This window comes from Aptenodytes patagonicus, chromosome 3 (genome assembly GCF_965638725.1).
Source record: "Aptenodytes patagonicus chromosome 3, bAptPat1.pri.cur, whole genome shotgun sequence".
NCBI lineage: Eukaryota > Metazoa > Chordata > Aves > Sphenisciformes > Spheniscidae > Aptenodytes > Aptenodytes patagonicus.
In genome coordinates, this window is record NC_134951.1 from 105,965,789 (window position 1) to 105,982,376 (window position 16,588).

At 38.8% G+C, this 16,588-nt stretch overlaps 1 protein-coding gene across 3 annotated transcripts in view; it reads right to left on the reverse strand.

Moving 5' to 3' along the window:
- The window catches only part of PACC1 (proton activated chloride channel 1), a 95,489-nt gene that overhangs the window by 36,918 nt on the left and 41,983 nt on the right, over positions 1-16,588 (reverse strand). The window contains exon 3 of one of the 3 annotated variants that reach the window (XM_076334529.1): positions 1,204-1,413. The exons of the other annotated variants lie outside the window; for them this stretch is intronic. The gene's annotated coding sequence lies outside the window, so the exon portion shown is untranslated. The remainder of the gene's footprint in view (positions 1-1,203; positions 1,414-16,588) is intronic. 3 annotated transcript variants of the gene reach the window in all.

The window sequence follows — 16,588 nt, forward strand, 5'->3', positions numbered from 1 at the left end:
TCCAAAATGAAGGTGCAGCTGGAAGCCAGAGGTAAACTTTTCATCCACTAGGCTTAGCTAGTTTATGATAAAATAGACTAGATATTTCAAATAAGTAAGAAAGAAATGAGCCTCTAATCCCAAAACAACTGTTTGTAGCCTTTGCAGACTAAGATACATTAACCTGAACTTCCCAAAGTACTTAAAGAAGCTTTTCAGCTTGGAAAAAAAAGCAAAATCTTAAGCAGGATTTTATCTGAATAATTGTTAGATGCATCTGCTTCACAAAGTAATATGTATTTATGGGAAACTTTGATACATAGGGAAATAGTTACAAACTACTATTCCACAATACTGTAGCTCACCTTATTGCAAGCCCTGTCAGAAAGTATGCGTGTAAATTCCTCATGGTACTGTGAAAACACAAATATAAGCTAGTCTAACTGTGTCTTTTAAATGATCTGGTTTATGTTACCCTTAAAAAAAAAAAAAAAAAAAAAAATCACTCTCATTCCACTAGGCTGTTTGATTTAACAACAACAGAAATAAATCAGGGGTTGTCCTGATAGTAGCTGAAAAATTCTCTCACTGAATGTGTTTTCTTCACAGCTGGGAACCTGCTGGCCACTTCTATTTCTGATTGCACACACTGTTCATAGTCACGTAAGATCACTGGAATAACCGCACCAATTATTTACGTAAATACTTTTAAAATTCTACTTTAAATAATATATTCAATTTTTAATGCAATTGAACTGAAAACGAAGACAACTAGCACCATATGACTAGACAGGTCTCCATAAGCCACTGGAAAGCACTTCTTGATTTACAGACAGGGTTTGGAAAGCCAAATGAATTCTGCAGAATGTTTATATAAAAGCATTAGTCTCCATAACTTCCTCTAACTGGACTGTCCTTTCATTTATATCTTTTTCCATCAACTCATTTAGACTGACTCATCACACCTAAAAATAGTTTAGATTTACTTTATCTTTTTATACTCAGAATAACACCACAAAATGGATCGTGCCTACGTGCAGTTATCTGCGAAAACCTACTCTTACTTCAGCTCATTCCTTTTGGTGTCTGAAAATCACTGAACCACATATTACGTTGGTATAAATTTATATAACCATAAAAATCAAGGAAGTTATGTGCAAGAATCTGACCCCAACTTACCCCCAACAACAAAGATTACTCTCTAGGCCATAGAGAACGTCTCACCTTTAGATATCCCTTTAGAAACAGAGCATGACTGCAGTGCTGTTAGTGGAACCATCCCAGATCTATGTTGGTGTTACTTCAAATAAATCCGAGCTTCTTGAATTTTTTTTTTTTTTTGCATGTGCTGGAGCAATTTTTCCATGTAGCAGGAGCTAGCTTTACACCACTGGAGCTGAAGGAGGAACTCTGAATAGCAAGCTCTTACCCTGCCTGGGACAAATCACAAGAAACAAAACAAAACCAACTGTAGTTTATTATTCTGTGGCCTGCAATGTGGTCTTTTTAGAGAGGAAGAAACCAAAGAAGGGATTAGAGGAACTTCAGAGGAAGAAGTGGGACTATAGCTGCACACCAGAGAGCTGGTATGAACTTTAACAGTAAGGCTTACCCCTTACACACATTTTTAGTGAGCACAAAGCTCAAAAAATATTCTGAAACACTTAATACAAGGGAGAACAGCACAGATATAATTTACATCTTATTCATCTACTTCAGAAAACAGATTTCTGCTTCAAGCTATAAATCATTAAGACCTCTAACTTTCAAACAGTGCATCACAAATTGGCTTTCCGGTTTATAAAAATCATCCTAATATGCCTCAGCACTGTTTTTTTTCAAGAAAGTCTACAGAGAGCCAGCTGTCCGAGCTGGTTGTGTTGCTATGTAAGATTTGTGCGCAAGTGTCTCTCTGGGAGTTTTGTTTTGGTTCTATCATTTAATATTCATGACAATCATCATTAACCTGCCAGCTGAGCCATCTTAGCATCCTGCCTCCAGACAAAGTCATAAGTTTATTCCTAGCCCACACAGCTCCTGGAAGCCTACATTTCCACATTACAGGCTATTTCGGCTTGGAATTCTTATGTTTAAACTAACGGGATGAATAAAAAAACCAAAAACAAACCCAACAGAAGAACTGCTAGGGAAAAGATAAAGCAAGAACAAGAGGGTGTTCAGTACGCCTAGTTAGCAACAACATGGTTAAGCAATTAAATTAATCTGATCATTCCAGCCCATACACCAAGGCTTTGGGAAAGCTGACAATTCAAATGTGTCCATTAATAATAAAACGTGATGGGGCAAAAGGGGAGGGGGAAAATCCTTGCTTTTAAGCTGCATGGAGTAAACTGTGCCACCTTAAAATTACTCATAGCCCGCTGCATATCTGTCAAAATAATATGTAAATATTGGGAGTAGTAAATAATTTCAATGTCACTGGGAAGAAATATATTCATGCTAAAAGCAAATTCTGTAATTACATTATGATTTTAATGTATATATTTTTTCATCAAGAATGTCAGAATAATCAAATGATGATTAACACTCTAGACAATTCAACTACGCAACACTCGGAGAAATCCAAGGGATGCTAAGTTTCAGCTTCCCCAATCAGACAGAACAAAAAATACAGTGGGTCCACTCCTGCCAACGTGGAGCAAACTGAGAAGCTGTTGGAGAATCAAGAAAAGGAAAGAGTGACACGAGGAGGAGGGAGTGATCAGTGGAAGAAGGAGAATAAGAGTAGAAGAGGACCCCCAAAATTACGTGCGAGAGAGGTAACAAATTTCGATGCTGACAGCCACAGCAGAGTAAGAGAAGACCAGAGCCAGCCTAACTGCATGGTTGGTTCCTGCCTCATTATTTCAGACTAGCGTAGTGGGGAAAGAAGATACGCACATTTTAAAGAGAACTGTTGGGGATTAAGTTTTGTTTTATATTGTACCTAGAGATTAGAAGAAATATATGTTGAATTCTATTTCTCCCTCTAAGTTTCTATGATGGTTTTTGTACAACTGCAGTTGAACGGAGGGAAAGGGGGAGAGGCTTACGTGTTGCCTGAAGGAGAAAAAATGTTTTTCCTTATTGTACACTACACCCTGCAATGGAGCATCAGGGATAGATTTGTCAAAAAAGAGCAGGTGAGGGAATTAGGAGTTCACTCTTAAGTCAAGACTACGACATCTCATCATCTTTTCTAAGGAGGCATACGTTTTCCGGAGGGAACCGGTCTCCCAGGGCTGTTACTAGTAACAATGTACTTCTAGAATTACCTTTCAAAAATAAAGATTTTGATAAAAGCTCCTATATAAAACTTTAGCTAACAGATTTCTAAAACTTGCCAGTGGATAAACAACTTTATGAATGTTTCTTCCCCACTGACAAAGAATTTAAGAGACTTCAGGAATGTGAAATACAAATATCCAAAATGATGAACAGCTGTCTACACATGAAATGAAATTACCAAAACCAGGAACAGTAGAGAAGAGTAGGGCAAAGGCCTCTTGGCTTCTATCAAATGGGCACCCCAAATGGGGATGCAGGTATCCCGAACTAAATCACAGTTCACCTGCACTTCCTGGGTGGAACCAGCTCAGTCGTGATGGGGGGGGGGGGGGGGGGGGGTACCAGCAGCTTTCACCGGACTGTTCCCGTGCCATAAACCAGCACTGCTCGGTCTTGCTTCAGGCTCCTGCTGCCTTCTGTCAAATCAACTCTACTGCATTTAGACTCGTTTAAGGCTCTGGCAGTGGAAAGTCCACCAGGACTCAGAGCCTGTTACGAAATCCTAACAGAAGACCCAATTTTCTAGCATTTCTTTCCATACTTCACATGTCCCTTCATAAGCATGATTCTGTGAGCTGTCTAATAATGATAAGCCCCCCCAATACAACACAACTATTAAATGGAAGAAGAGTAAAGCACAACGTAAGTTAATTTGCCAGCAGCTGGGTTTTCCTGCACCTCTAAGGGGAGGAAAGAGCTCTTGTTTTCTCTAAGTATGACCGTTATGAGGCTTATACACATTACCAAGTTTATGGAGAAAATTATGATTTTATATCTTCAGTAAAAGCTGCTTATCAAGACTGATAGGTACCTTAACGCCATTAAAATTAAAATCACGGAAAAAAAAGCAGCAAAAATAAAGGAGAAGCAGCTCCTACTGCATACCAAATAGCAACTCAAGACCAGAAAAAAAATCATTTTTCTGAGACTCCTTTCTGAAAGCCACTTTTTGAAAGATTTTATCTTTTCTTTAAAGCCAGCCGTAAGTATGGCTTTATGATGATGTGGCATGGCTATTGCACTTTCAGAAAAAAAAAAAGTGCGTCCCCATTATACTGTTTCTGATCTCCTTAGTCACAAGCTACGCTTAATATTGTTTATTTTCTATAATTTGTTAGATCATGTTTTACCCTCAAGTACATTTCATTTAAGTATTGCTCTACCCCCTGTTGATTCAAAACAGCTAAAGGAAGTAGGAACAGGACAGCGAAGTATGCAGTAATAGGTAACAGGCCTAGAGAGAAAGTTTAGAGAAAGTTTCAGTTCAGAGAGTAGCGATTTCTGTATAAGCAGAAATTACCTACAGGCAATTTTCCTTGGTTTTAGGAGCCTATTAACTTTGATATTTATGAAACTATTAAGCTGTTGCTTTGGAAACAACCATAGCAAATGCTTCTTAAGGTGGTTATGAAGCATGGGTATTTTTCTCTAGAAAGCTTCTTTAGAAGTAATGAAGGAAAAAAAAAAAAAAAAAGAAGTTTAGTTCTTGTAAATATACCATCAAGGCAGCTAAAAGAGCAATCAAAGTTTGCTTCACATTTCAGTCCACATTTTCCAGGAACTCCCCACTAGGAAATTTTATTAAATTTAATAGTAACTTTAATTTAGAAAGAGTGCTGTTTTCACTGTATTTTCCTTCCCCCAGTGTTTTCCTAGATGGATGCTTTCATAGCAGTTTCTTTGGTTTTCTTTGTTTCTATGCAACTTGAAGTCATAAACCAATTTTCAACTAGTGTACATCAATAGAAATAAAGAGCTCCAACCGAGCTATGCTGATTTTCACTATTTTAGAATCCGGTCCCCCCTCCTTTCCCTGGACCACAATAACCTCCTACATTATCAGCTTTCATGTTTTCTATGGTGCTCAGAAACTTACATAATAAATACATTATTTAGATTAAGCACCAAAAAAGGACCTCTCTAATTATGAACATAATTACAGATCCGCTTTTCTTCCATAATTCTTGAATTAGACAGACATTTGCTTTTGACTAAAAATAGGCTGGAACTTCAGGAGATCTGTACTGCACTCATCTACGTACACTATTATCCCTTTCTCCTCATGTCTCCTTTCGCAGAGTTTTAATAGATCCACACTATAGGGAGTTCTGACAACACTAGGACAAATATTGTTGCAAGATACAGTATAGGATAATTAATGATGAACTCTGAAGCAATTGCTAAATCTAGCTGAAAGCTATAGAAAGAAACCATACATTATGATGATGCTTATTCTTGATTTTGCTGGGGAAAAAAACCCAAACACCCCCAAAAAAACTCAAAGCAAAACTCCTTTCCTAACTGCATGCTAATTTACAAAATTTGAATAACTCTCCAGGGGTTTCACTGCCAGTCTAAGATAACAACCATACAATCTGGCTCTTGCACTAAATAACCACTTCTGATTATTGTTTTTATACATAATCAGGATTAGGCAGAGGTCTTTCCCAATACTAACCTGGAGAAGCTAAAATCCAGAAAGAGTAGAGGCCTTAAAATATTCAGTATAGTGAAATGCAGGTTTGTCTGCCCTAGACTTTAAGAACATGGCAATGAGCACATCCCCTGTTTAAGGCTTAGTTTAGACTGTTAAACAACATGTCTGATATTCTTTAAACTTCACTGTCCGAGATAAAAGACAGGAAAATTTCTTGGATGACCAAATGCTGTTTAAGTCCTTTAAAAAGAAGTGAAGCTCAAAAGAATTGATAACAGCACATTTCAAAATACGTAAAGATTGGTTCATAAACACACCTTTTAGAAAGAAGTGGGAGGCACGCTTTCCCTCCCTGTTTTCCTTAATGGCTACAGAGAAAACCAACAGGAAACAGAGTGGAACAAAACCGGTTTGTAGTCCTAGAGAGGAAAATGGTTTTGAAATATAACTGTGGGCAAACAGAAGATGCAGACAAATAGGTATCACCTCCCAAGCACCAGCCACAAGACAGGCAAATAAAAAAATCTGAGCCATGTGGATGCAAACACAAAGGTGTGTATATAACTTTAGCAAATGGTATAAGTGACCCAAATCAGAAACGTTACATACGATGGCAAAAAAACCCCAAAACAGTGAAACACTTTGTAGAATGATCCTGAATTCCCACAGAGAGAAAGAGAGCCAGCGAGAGTTTTCCCGAGTGCAGCGCTGGTTGAAAAGAGAGGCTTGGGTTACTGCCAAAGGAGCTGTTTCCTATTGTCTTTTTTCCTGCTACATTCAGGGAAACAGGACCTCAGTTTAATCCCACTTTGATTACAAAGAATGTACACAAAGATATATCCCTTCATATCAACATTTTTGACAGAAATAAACTAGAGGAGCTCAAATATTGGCCAACTATTAAAGTAAAAAGTTATGCAACTTCTTTCATGTATACTGAGAGATACAGAAAAAAGATCCAGCAAAATTCTGAAAGATATCAGACTCTTAGCATTAAGAATTTGTAATCTAAGTTGGTTTTTAACTTAAAGAATTAACAAGTAGTATGAATATAAGGAAACATACTATCTCACAATATACAGATGAAGCTCTTTCTAAAAATTGAGAGAGAGAAAATCGGAGAATTGAAGAATGGAAAAAAATTATCTAGTCATCACATTACCCTGAAACGTGAAGATCTCTATTACATTCCTCCCTAACCCCAAATTCCTGTATTATCCTAGCTAAATCACTGAAACCTAAATTCTTAGCAATCACCTTCATAGGCCCTTCTGAAATCACTGCCTGAGGCTTCACTCTGTTCTTCCCTGTATTTCACATCACTGAAAGCTATGTGCTGCGAAGCAATACGAAACACTCTGATTCCACCCAAGTCAGAGACCTTGGAGTTCTTAATCACAAAAGGATTTCTTAAGCATTTTCCTGCATTCATTTATTTTTGACACCTCAAACAAACAAGAGCTGATAATGCTCCTGCAGAAAGATTTCCATTGTTTAAGCAATGCAGCTGAGCAAAACAAAGACCTGGTCCTGTACTCTCGACTCACACAGGTAACCAAAAGTCTCTCCTAACGTTTACTTTTCCAGAACAGGATTTCATGGGAAGTTCTGAATGTGTGTGTGTCTCAATTCTGTTTCAGAATAGAGAAATAAATAGAAGGTGCAGACTCTTCCAGAAAAGGGAAATCTAGTTCTTGTCTAGCTGAAGTTACTACCAACTTCAACTGACCTGAGCCAGAAACCCCGGCAGGAAAAAAGAAAATGTACCTGGTGCATTTCCACTACCCAGCCTAACGTAGTATTTGCTTACATATTGTAACTATCGAGACAGGCACTACTGATTTTAACTTATTTTCTCAAATAATATTCAGTTATTGGCAGCAGGTTATTTAACACAGTTGTGCAGAGCACAACTGAGAAGAATGGGGCTGGTAAGAAGTGCTCTTGTAACGGAAGAAAAACACGTTTCTCAACTGTTAATCTTGCTTATATCTTGTACTTATAGTCTATCATGTTGAGAGTTGGACTGGTGTCATATCATTTCAGTCAGCTGGGCAGCACTGGACAGCTGGCTTTCCATACTGACCCTTACCTCTCCGAGATGTAGGTTTTCCGCTCTGAAAGGCCAGTCTTCGTTCATGTAAGCAGAACAAGAGAGACATCCAGCGGCTGAATCATTTAAGTGTGTTTTTTAAGCTAAGTAGAGACAAACTCAACTATGTTCTTACCTAGTCCATGTTCTTGCGTGTACAAGAAACCATTTATGAGCCAACTACCAGACATACAGAACCAGAGAAAAAATTATTCCAGTGGAGGAAGCACTACTGTCATCTCTGCTGTGTATTTTTCCTGCAACCTACAGACCTCCTCACTGCATACTCCAAGTCCCATCCGTAGTTCTCCCTTTTTCTCTTCAGCTTAACTTCATCATTTTGATTCTCGGCTCATGTGAATTAGTATAAGTCTATTAACTTCCATGGAGCTATAATGGTTTGTGTCAACCCAGAACCTCATTCTAATTGTTTGCCATTCAGACATGTACTTTTCACATCTACTATCTTCTATTCAAATATTTTCTCCAACCTTAACTTTATTTGTACTACTTATTTTTATCTGCATAGTAAGTAGACTTCTCAGTCATTACTGATATAAAATTCCAGAGAATCAGTGGTAAATCCTGGTATTTAGTGGTTTGATCTTCACGTAAGAGCAGGGAGAAAAGGATTTTTTGATTTACTAATATAAATTAGTACTATCTACAGTATTTGTTATTAAAAAATTCTGTATCTTTACTGTCACATCTAAACTATTTCTTCTATATAAAAAGACAGCTTATTTGGAAACATAACTCAGCACAAAAGGACTTATAAACTCAAAAATCTGAAGACAGGATGAATAAATAGAAGGGAAACATAGGGATAAACTTTTTGACAAAGTATCAGCAATATTGATTTAGAAATAATTTATTTGCAAAAATCAACTTTGTCACTGCTACATGTTAAATAATTCATTTTTAAAGGCCTTGACCCTTACAAACATGAAAAATCGGTATGAAAAGTTCTGGTAAGAGAGTAAGGAATGGGTTAATTCTTCCACATTTAGTGAAGAATTGAAGGCAGGTAATTGCTGACTTCACTTACAACAATGTAGGATGAGGTGTTAGGGATACGGTTAAGGGCTATGAGCAAATTTCCCAGCTTCTAAAGAGAAAACTGTATGCAGCCAATGGGGTGAAAACAGGTAATATGATGTGATGGCCCAAAATTAACAGGATATGCTACTTACGAAAAAACTGACACACCCAGTATGAGAAGAAATTTGGTTCTCTTATTACCACATACATGTATGGAAAATCCATCACACATAAGCCAAACAACATATCAAGCTGCAATAGAGTTATTCCTAATATAAAAAACACACCCAAAAAAACTCACCCAACAAAACAAACAGAAGAAGGCTCAAGTCTTGTACTGTGCCCTCTGTGAAAATATTTCACTCTACTGTGCACTTCCTTGCAATGCTGTTTTAACTGTGCTGCTACAAAAACACTCACCCCCAAACAAAAAACAAAAAAAAGGAAAAAAACAAAGAGAGAAAGTAAAGGAAGAAATGTCCACAAGGCACTTCTTACTGCTGCTTAGTAAGAATTGCTTGGCATAGCTTTCATATCAACATTAATTCTGTGCTTGAATTAAATAAAACATTTATTGACTACCCAATGCCCATGGGGGTTGATTTCAATTGCTAACATCATTAGAATCTACTTTCAGAAAGACTGTAAATCAATATATGCATAGACTTCTGGATATACCCTACTGTGACTGAAAAATGAGAGCAAATAGCTTTCCCTTATGACTTCAGGCCATGTTTGATGTCATTGGAAAGCCAAACAGGCTCCATTGATGCAACAGAGCTGTATCAATAGAAATCGAAAGCTGAAATCAGGATCTCAGGTTCTGAAGATCAAGTGCAGCCTCTTTACCAACAACCTTTGGTCAAGGATCCAGTTCTTTCAATGTTTTATCAAAGCATTGCTCTTCTTGTATTTTTAAAGGAGGTACCTAAGCAAGGCAGAGTAGATGACATTTGGAGAATTATTAGACATGCAGTAGACCTATTTTTCAGTTTGAAATCTTTTTTTAAAAGAGGATGTATCTTGGACTTGCTGTAAGGCAGAGTTATTCATGTTGTCCCACCTGAGGGATCTATCTTGGTACCCATGTGGCACACCCCTAATCAGCAAACCCCCCCTCCCCCAGGCAACTGAGAATACCTAATTGAGGTGCTTATATTCTCCCTGCAGACTATGTACATGAGGACTATATGGTTTCAATATCATGTCCTGTGTTTCTAAGTGATCAAACAGCTGTTGGTGAACATTATCCACAATTCATTTATGCAGGTGGAGGTCTATGGCACTGATCTGTGACGTACAGCTTCATCTCAAGCCTCACTAGCAGTAGCAAGTCAGTTGTCCGCAAGCCTCATTCTTTGACCAGTCTGGGGAGGGCTGTTGAGTCGAACTAATGTTGTTACCTAACTCCAGGGCCTCGTGTGGTGGTGGGCCATACAGGTGGTGAACCATACATGTATTAAAGTCTAAGCAACGCTTCAGTGTCTTAAAAACCGGTACGTCAGAAAGCTATGACATACAAAGCAAGCCACTCAAGCAAACAGCAATTTAGTACAGGGCACAGGCACAGAAGAATGTGGTTTGTCTGACAAATCACAGAACTTACATTACTGCTATTTCCTCCACAGCAAATCCTTCACTGATGCCTTTATAGCAATACTTTGTAACACATTGAGCATCTAACACATTGAGCCCATCTAGCATACATCTGCCACCCCTCAAATTAGCTTTGATCGGTGTTAAATTAACTGTCCGGTTGCCTCACTCAAATGACCTACATTGAGGATTTGTCCATTTGCCGAGTCCTGAACAGTGGCCTCCGAAAACAGAGACAAAAACAGAGAGACACCTTTTCATCAGTCTGGACGCATGAAAATCATTTAGTCTAACCTAATTGCTGTACTCTGGAGACCTAAAGTCCCTCCGATTACTGCTCCGTTGGGGGGAAAAAAAAAAGTGACGCTGGCTGGAGGTGATACTCGGTTTCTTATGAACTTCTTTCTTTCTATACTTATTCCTGTGGAAGAGTGCAGAAAAATGCATGTGAATTTTCTTCTATTAGAAGTGTTACTAATTATCAACAGGGTAATTGGTGGAATTTTCACCTGTATATCATTACAGTTAGATGGACACCAGACAGTAACTTGAACTTATTATTACTTTCTAGTTATCTCAAAAGAATTAATTTTTTTTTAATTTAAAGGTTAAATCAACAACTGATTAACACTAATTAATCAACAATTTAATCATTTAGTTCTAAACTTATTAACAAAATATATTCTAATATGCCTATATGAAATGTAAACATTTGAAATCTGGTTTTGGTTTGTTTTTTTTTTTTTCCCCTTAGCCTCCATCTGCTTTGGAGTCTGTGATACTAGGTAAGAATTCACTGAAAAACAAAGAACTTAAAAACAGTGATCTACATACGGCAAGAGCTCACCCCAATTTTATGCAAACACATAAAAAAGACCACTCCTGAGACAGGATTCTCTCAGAGAGTTTGGTCCTATTGTAACAGACAATGGTTTTTACACTGCATATTCTTTGCACTGAGGACCTTGTTTCCATCAACAGCCCTCAAACGCTGTGATGAAGTAGCTATTATTGCCACTCCACTCTTCATACAGAAAATGGTAGGGAAAAACAATACCCAAAGTTTCGCCAACACTTTATAGTTGAAACAGAGCAGTAACTCAAATCCCTTGACTTGATGTTTTGTACTTCTCCAACAAATATTCTTCCACTTGCAAGTTCAAGGAACAACACAGAAGAATGGCTGAGGCAGCCAGCCAAAACTTAAAACTAAACCTGAAACTGAATTATGTTAGCAAAGCATCGCTATCACAGCTCACATCAACTTTGTTACAAAGTTCCTCTGTTAAGAACTTCTTCCTAAGTGTTTTTGTTATTATTAGGCAACCTTTTCAAAGCAAGATGGTTCTTCAAGAACAGTATTAACACGTGAATAACGGTAGAGAAAGAAGTGCCTGAAAGCACCCTGCTTTTGAGATAACATTGCAAGCGGAATATTTTACCACTAGAGGACAGTATAATGTAACCTCCTGGACATACTGCATTTGGCAGAGAAGACTCACGGCTTCAACCCTGTTTAGAAATCTGACATAGATTAGATTAGAAATCTATGAAGATAGAGGACTCTGTGTAGTAAAGCGAGGAGAAAAAAAATGGCACATTACTGATTTACGGGGACATAGATAGGAGCATCAATATACAGCCACAGCAACGATAACCTTGGGTGTGAGCACGCTTGCGAGCGCCAGGCAGAGCTGATGGGGTGTCTGCTTCTCCGTCAGGCTGGGGGTTAAGGAGAAGCCTTAAAGACTCTTAACACCGCTGCATGGCACAAATCCCAAAATGCTCTCTCCTTTTTACTGGTCGAAATGGCATCAACTTTGATGGGAAAATTGCCCAACTGAGACCTGAGTAAAAACTGGAGAAAAGCTTCAAGCAGTTGACCCATTAACAGACTATGCACAGAACTGAAGGGATCAATGAGTTTTTATAATAAAATTAATAAAGAAAATGTCAGGGGATAATTACTGTTCTTTATTCTTTAATATCATTATCTTCTCATTGTGTCATACAACACAACTCTGATCCCATTTAGGTTTCTGAATCAAGTCACTGACTTCAATGTGCAGGCTCCTCTCGATTTCTGACTCCGAGATGAGCCTCTTTCCTTGGGGCCCAGGTGAAGTGAGCTTCACGGTATCAAAGGTGTTTAGCAGGTATCTGTCTACATTGCACAAGGACAGCACTGTGTACTTTGGCAATAACAGCACAGGAAGAACTTAGGACTGGAATAAGGGAAGCGATACAGGTGAGCGTGGTCTCAGGTATGCAACGAGAGATGCATGCAGACATACAGCAGAATTTGGTTGTCTCTCATTAACATTATTTAATGACCCAATTAGCCCATATTAATGAAAAATACCTACCACAGAAACATAACATGCAACTATGAAAATAAGCAAATCAATGTGCCAGAAGGAATGGTCCCTTGCTAAGATGCAGATGACCTGGGCAGTGGCCTGAAATGAGGAGAGCTATTTAACTGTTCCACGCTCTGACGGAGACCAGATGTGATCTCGGTCAAGCTGCTACAATCACCTATGTCTATTTTTCTGTGTAAGAAATGAGAAGGTGCTCACCTAGCTGTGAGAACTGTTAAGTAGAAAGCACTGGATAAAGAGCTAAATCTTACTATATTACACCTGAAAAAAGGAAGGCAAGGAACCTCTGTACCTGAGGGAACTACAGTTCAGGGAAAGTTGTGAGATACACAGGAAAGGAGTCAACAGGCTGTCTGTGCAGCCACTGCAGTCCAGGAGGGCGGATTTACAGCACAAGGAATGGCAGATTTGAGTTGAATACCTGGAAGGGACACACATCTGTACAGCACAACCGGCCATTTGCAGCATCTCCTGTGGCAGCAGTGCCCAGGGCACAATGGAGAAAAGGACAATGAGATGACTGCACCAAAACCCAACAGTATCATACAGAAAATTTCAGGTTTGTTGTTTTTTATTTTTCTTTTCTATCAGTGAATAAGTTTACATCCATTTCAGTCTAGCACAGCACACTCTTCCAGAGTTTAGAAGCAATGAGATTTCTCTTCAGCCTGCTACAGAACAGAGGGATCTGAATGGGGATCCACAGGCACTCCAAGCTAGGTCTCTGTTCTGAGCGAAATGACCACACATAACCCAGCAATTCCCAGAAGAGTTAGTGACACCCTTTTTCCTGCTGCTCTGCCCCAAAACAAGGTGTATTTTCACAAACATCTCTTTCAGCAACAGTGCTGGCTTTAATACCTTTGTTCCCTCCAGCTTACTCCCACCTTACACCACAACCTCATTTGCGCCAGGACAACTGCCAGTATGGCACACATTGAACTGTACTGAGGAAAATAATCCTCCCCCGCTCCCCCCAAAAAGACTTTTTAAAAACTGAATTAGTTTCCCAATCTAATTCACTCTGCAGTCACACAAATTGTTATACTGGCACAAGTGAATGTGCGGGTAAAGGTGGGAAGCAAGCAAGAATTAACAGCGAGTGGATGGCAATACTGTGAGAAAGAAGTGTTTGTGAAACCACAGCCTCCGTGGAGGCTGAATCTGATCATTAATGGCTGCTGAAGCACATTTACCTTTGGCACTAGCTGAACTATTCAGCTCTTAACATTTTTACCTGACCACCTAGACAAAACTCAGGATTCTGGAGGTCTTTCCAGTAAGAAGATGTTGGTATAGAATTTTACTCTAAAACAGTAATGGGTTTAATTATTATCAAGTTCACAAATAATAATTAGTTTTAACTGTTAGTTTTAATAACTAGTATTAATTTATCATTTCGAGGCATTCCCCCATCCGCTCATGCCTGTTACCCACTTCCACCTTGCTCACTGGACTTTCCACCCCATCAGCCACGGCACAGCTGCAGAGGTTGCTGGATCAGCCTTTGCCACAGCCAGGGGACAGGAGGGAGCGGCCAGGGGAGGAGTGGGACTCTTCTGTAGCACCTCTGCTGCTGAGAGCACAGGAACTTTCATTATCAACGCCAGATCGTTTTTAGGAGACTTCTGACGCTGCTTCCAGGCGGTGCTCCTCACCGCAGTTTCAGCCTCTCAGCTGTGCCAGATACAGGTACTCAACCTGTTTGAGTGCTTGCACTCTAGCTTGAAGGGGTAGAAACCTCCCACAGACAGAAGGCAGAAACAAGAACTGACTTTACTCTTTGTTTTTCTCCCCCCCCCCATTTATTTATCAGCTATACTTTCAAGATAAAACTAACAAGCCCTTTTACAGGGTCAGATCTTTTCCAGCTTTGCAAGAATCAAATGAGACAGCTAAAAGTGCCCCCAGCTGGTAAAGCAGGATGCTGCCCCAAGAGCTCTTGCTCAGCTTTTCTTTACTTACCCAAGATATACTTCCTATTCACTCTCTGGTTTTTCTGTTTTAGTTCCCAAACTCAGCTCTTTTTCTTTTGCATATGTGCTTTCCCCCTCTCAAGACTACTTAGTATTGCCCATTAGTCCAAATTGTGCAAATATCCAAGAAGCCTCTGCTTATTTTTTTTCCAGAATTGCTGATGTGCTTGACTATCTTTTAAAATACAATATAATTTCTTTAACATAAAATTACATAAAATAAAGGTCATCAGTAAAACCTCCTAATTTCAGGAAGTCACCTCACTAGTTAATAATGGAATATTCAAGCACACATACAAACACGTATCTTTAACCCAGTTGCATCTTCCCCTTGGATACAATTACATATGAAACAAACAGCTTAAATTGGTCATAGGAGAAGAGAATTTATACAAGTAATTGTAAAAACAAATTTAAGGGGAATCAGTAGTCCCAATTTTCCCCCTTGAATATCGTAAATTTTGATCTCAAAAAGAGATAAGCTCCATGCCTATCAAGAAGGGATAAAATCACTTTTAAAATCCTATATTGCATAATGCCTGCATATTTGAAGGTAAATAATTACAGACTTTTTACAGAGACATTCTCTCTCTTCCCACTTTTGTCAGTTCATATTCCAAATCAGGTTTTAAAACCTTCTTTAGAATGAAGCAATAGTCAATAAATAAGTTGTAGGGTAATTCCAAAGACGTGCACTGTAAAACTTACAAAATTTGTTGAATTCCATATACATTAATCCTACATCACCTGAAGAGGAAAGGCTGAAAAATAGATTTATTTAGATTTATTTCTGCTTAAAAAAAAAAAAAAAAATCTTCAAGATGGCATTATAAGAATGAAGTTATGGTGCCCAAGTTATACTGAGCCCTTGCACCCAACAGTGCTTCTATTTGTTCTGCTCAGTGTTTATTTTCATTTCTGAGCACGTCAGACTGGCATTCCACTTGTAGGTGTAGTAAAGAGAAAACCGAACTCGAACTCCCTTTGTACAATGTACAACTTTCAAGCTTGGATGCCTACATTAAGCCAACTAAAGGTCAGAGCAGAGGAGCTACAATTATACTTGTCGTTAGAAGGAGCCCGAGGCCTCAGTCCAGAAATGTATCAATGAAATTGCTTAGTTTTCAGTTGCTGAGTATCATACAGAAGTTCAGTGGTACTTTCCTACATAGGATCCTAAATACGGATTGAGTTTCCAAGTACTTCACAGCAGATTTACCAGTATTGCAAACAAGACTGTCTCTCTCTTTACTTCACTCCATATAGTAGTACCTAGTCATGCGATTGCTTAATGCACGTGCAGTCCCCTTCCTATATCACAGCTGTGTCTGAGGCTGTATTAGTCAGTTTTAAAGTTTTGGACTGTGTGATTTACGGGAAGGACACTGGTTGTCTCAAGTAAAAGACAGTACCTCTAGCAGATGGTTTTCACGTTTGCATCAGTATTGATAACCTGGACTCTTGTCTGCTCTGGCTGAAGTTATAGGGAATTCTCCGGTTTTAAAGTTTTGCTAGTCTTAGCAAGAAGGCATAATAACAATGGGCTAAACGCCTGAGCTGACCTGAACTGCTTTTTCAGCCCTAAAGGTTGCATTTCCACATAAGAACAGAGATGCTGTCATGCCAGCAAGAGGAAAGCCTGCAGTGTAACCATACGTATTGTATCTGTTCTGAGGATAAAGAGAAAGTGTCGCTTCCCAGAACTGCTAGCACGATACCTTCCCACAAGCATGAAATTGTCTATTTTGGAGGGGGAAAAAAAGAAGACAAGATTCCCTAATTACCATATTATGTTCCT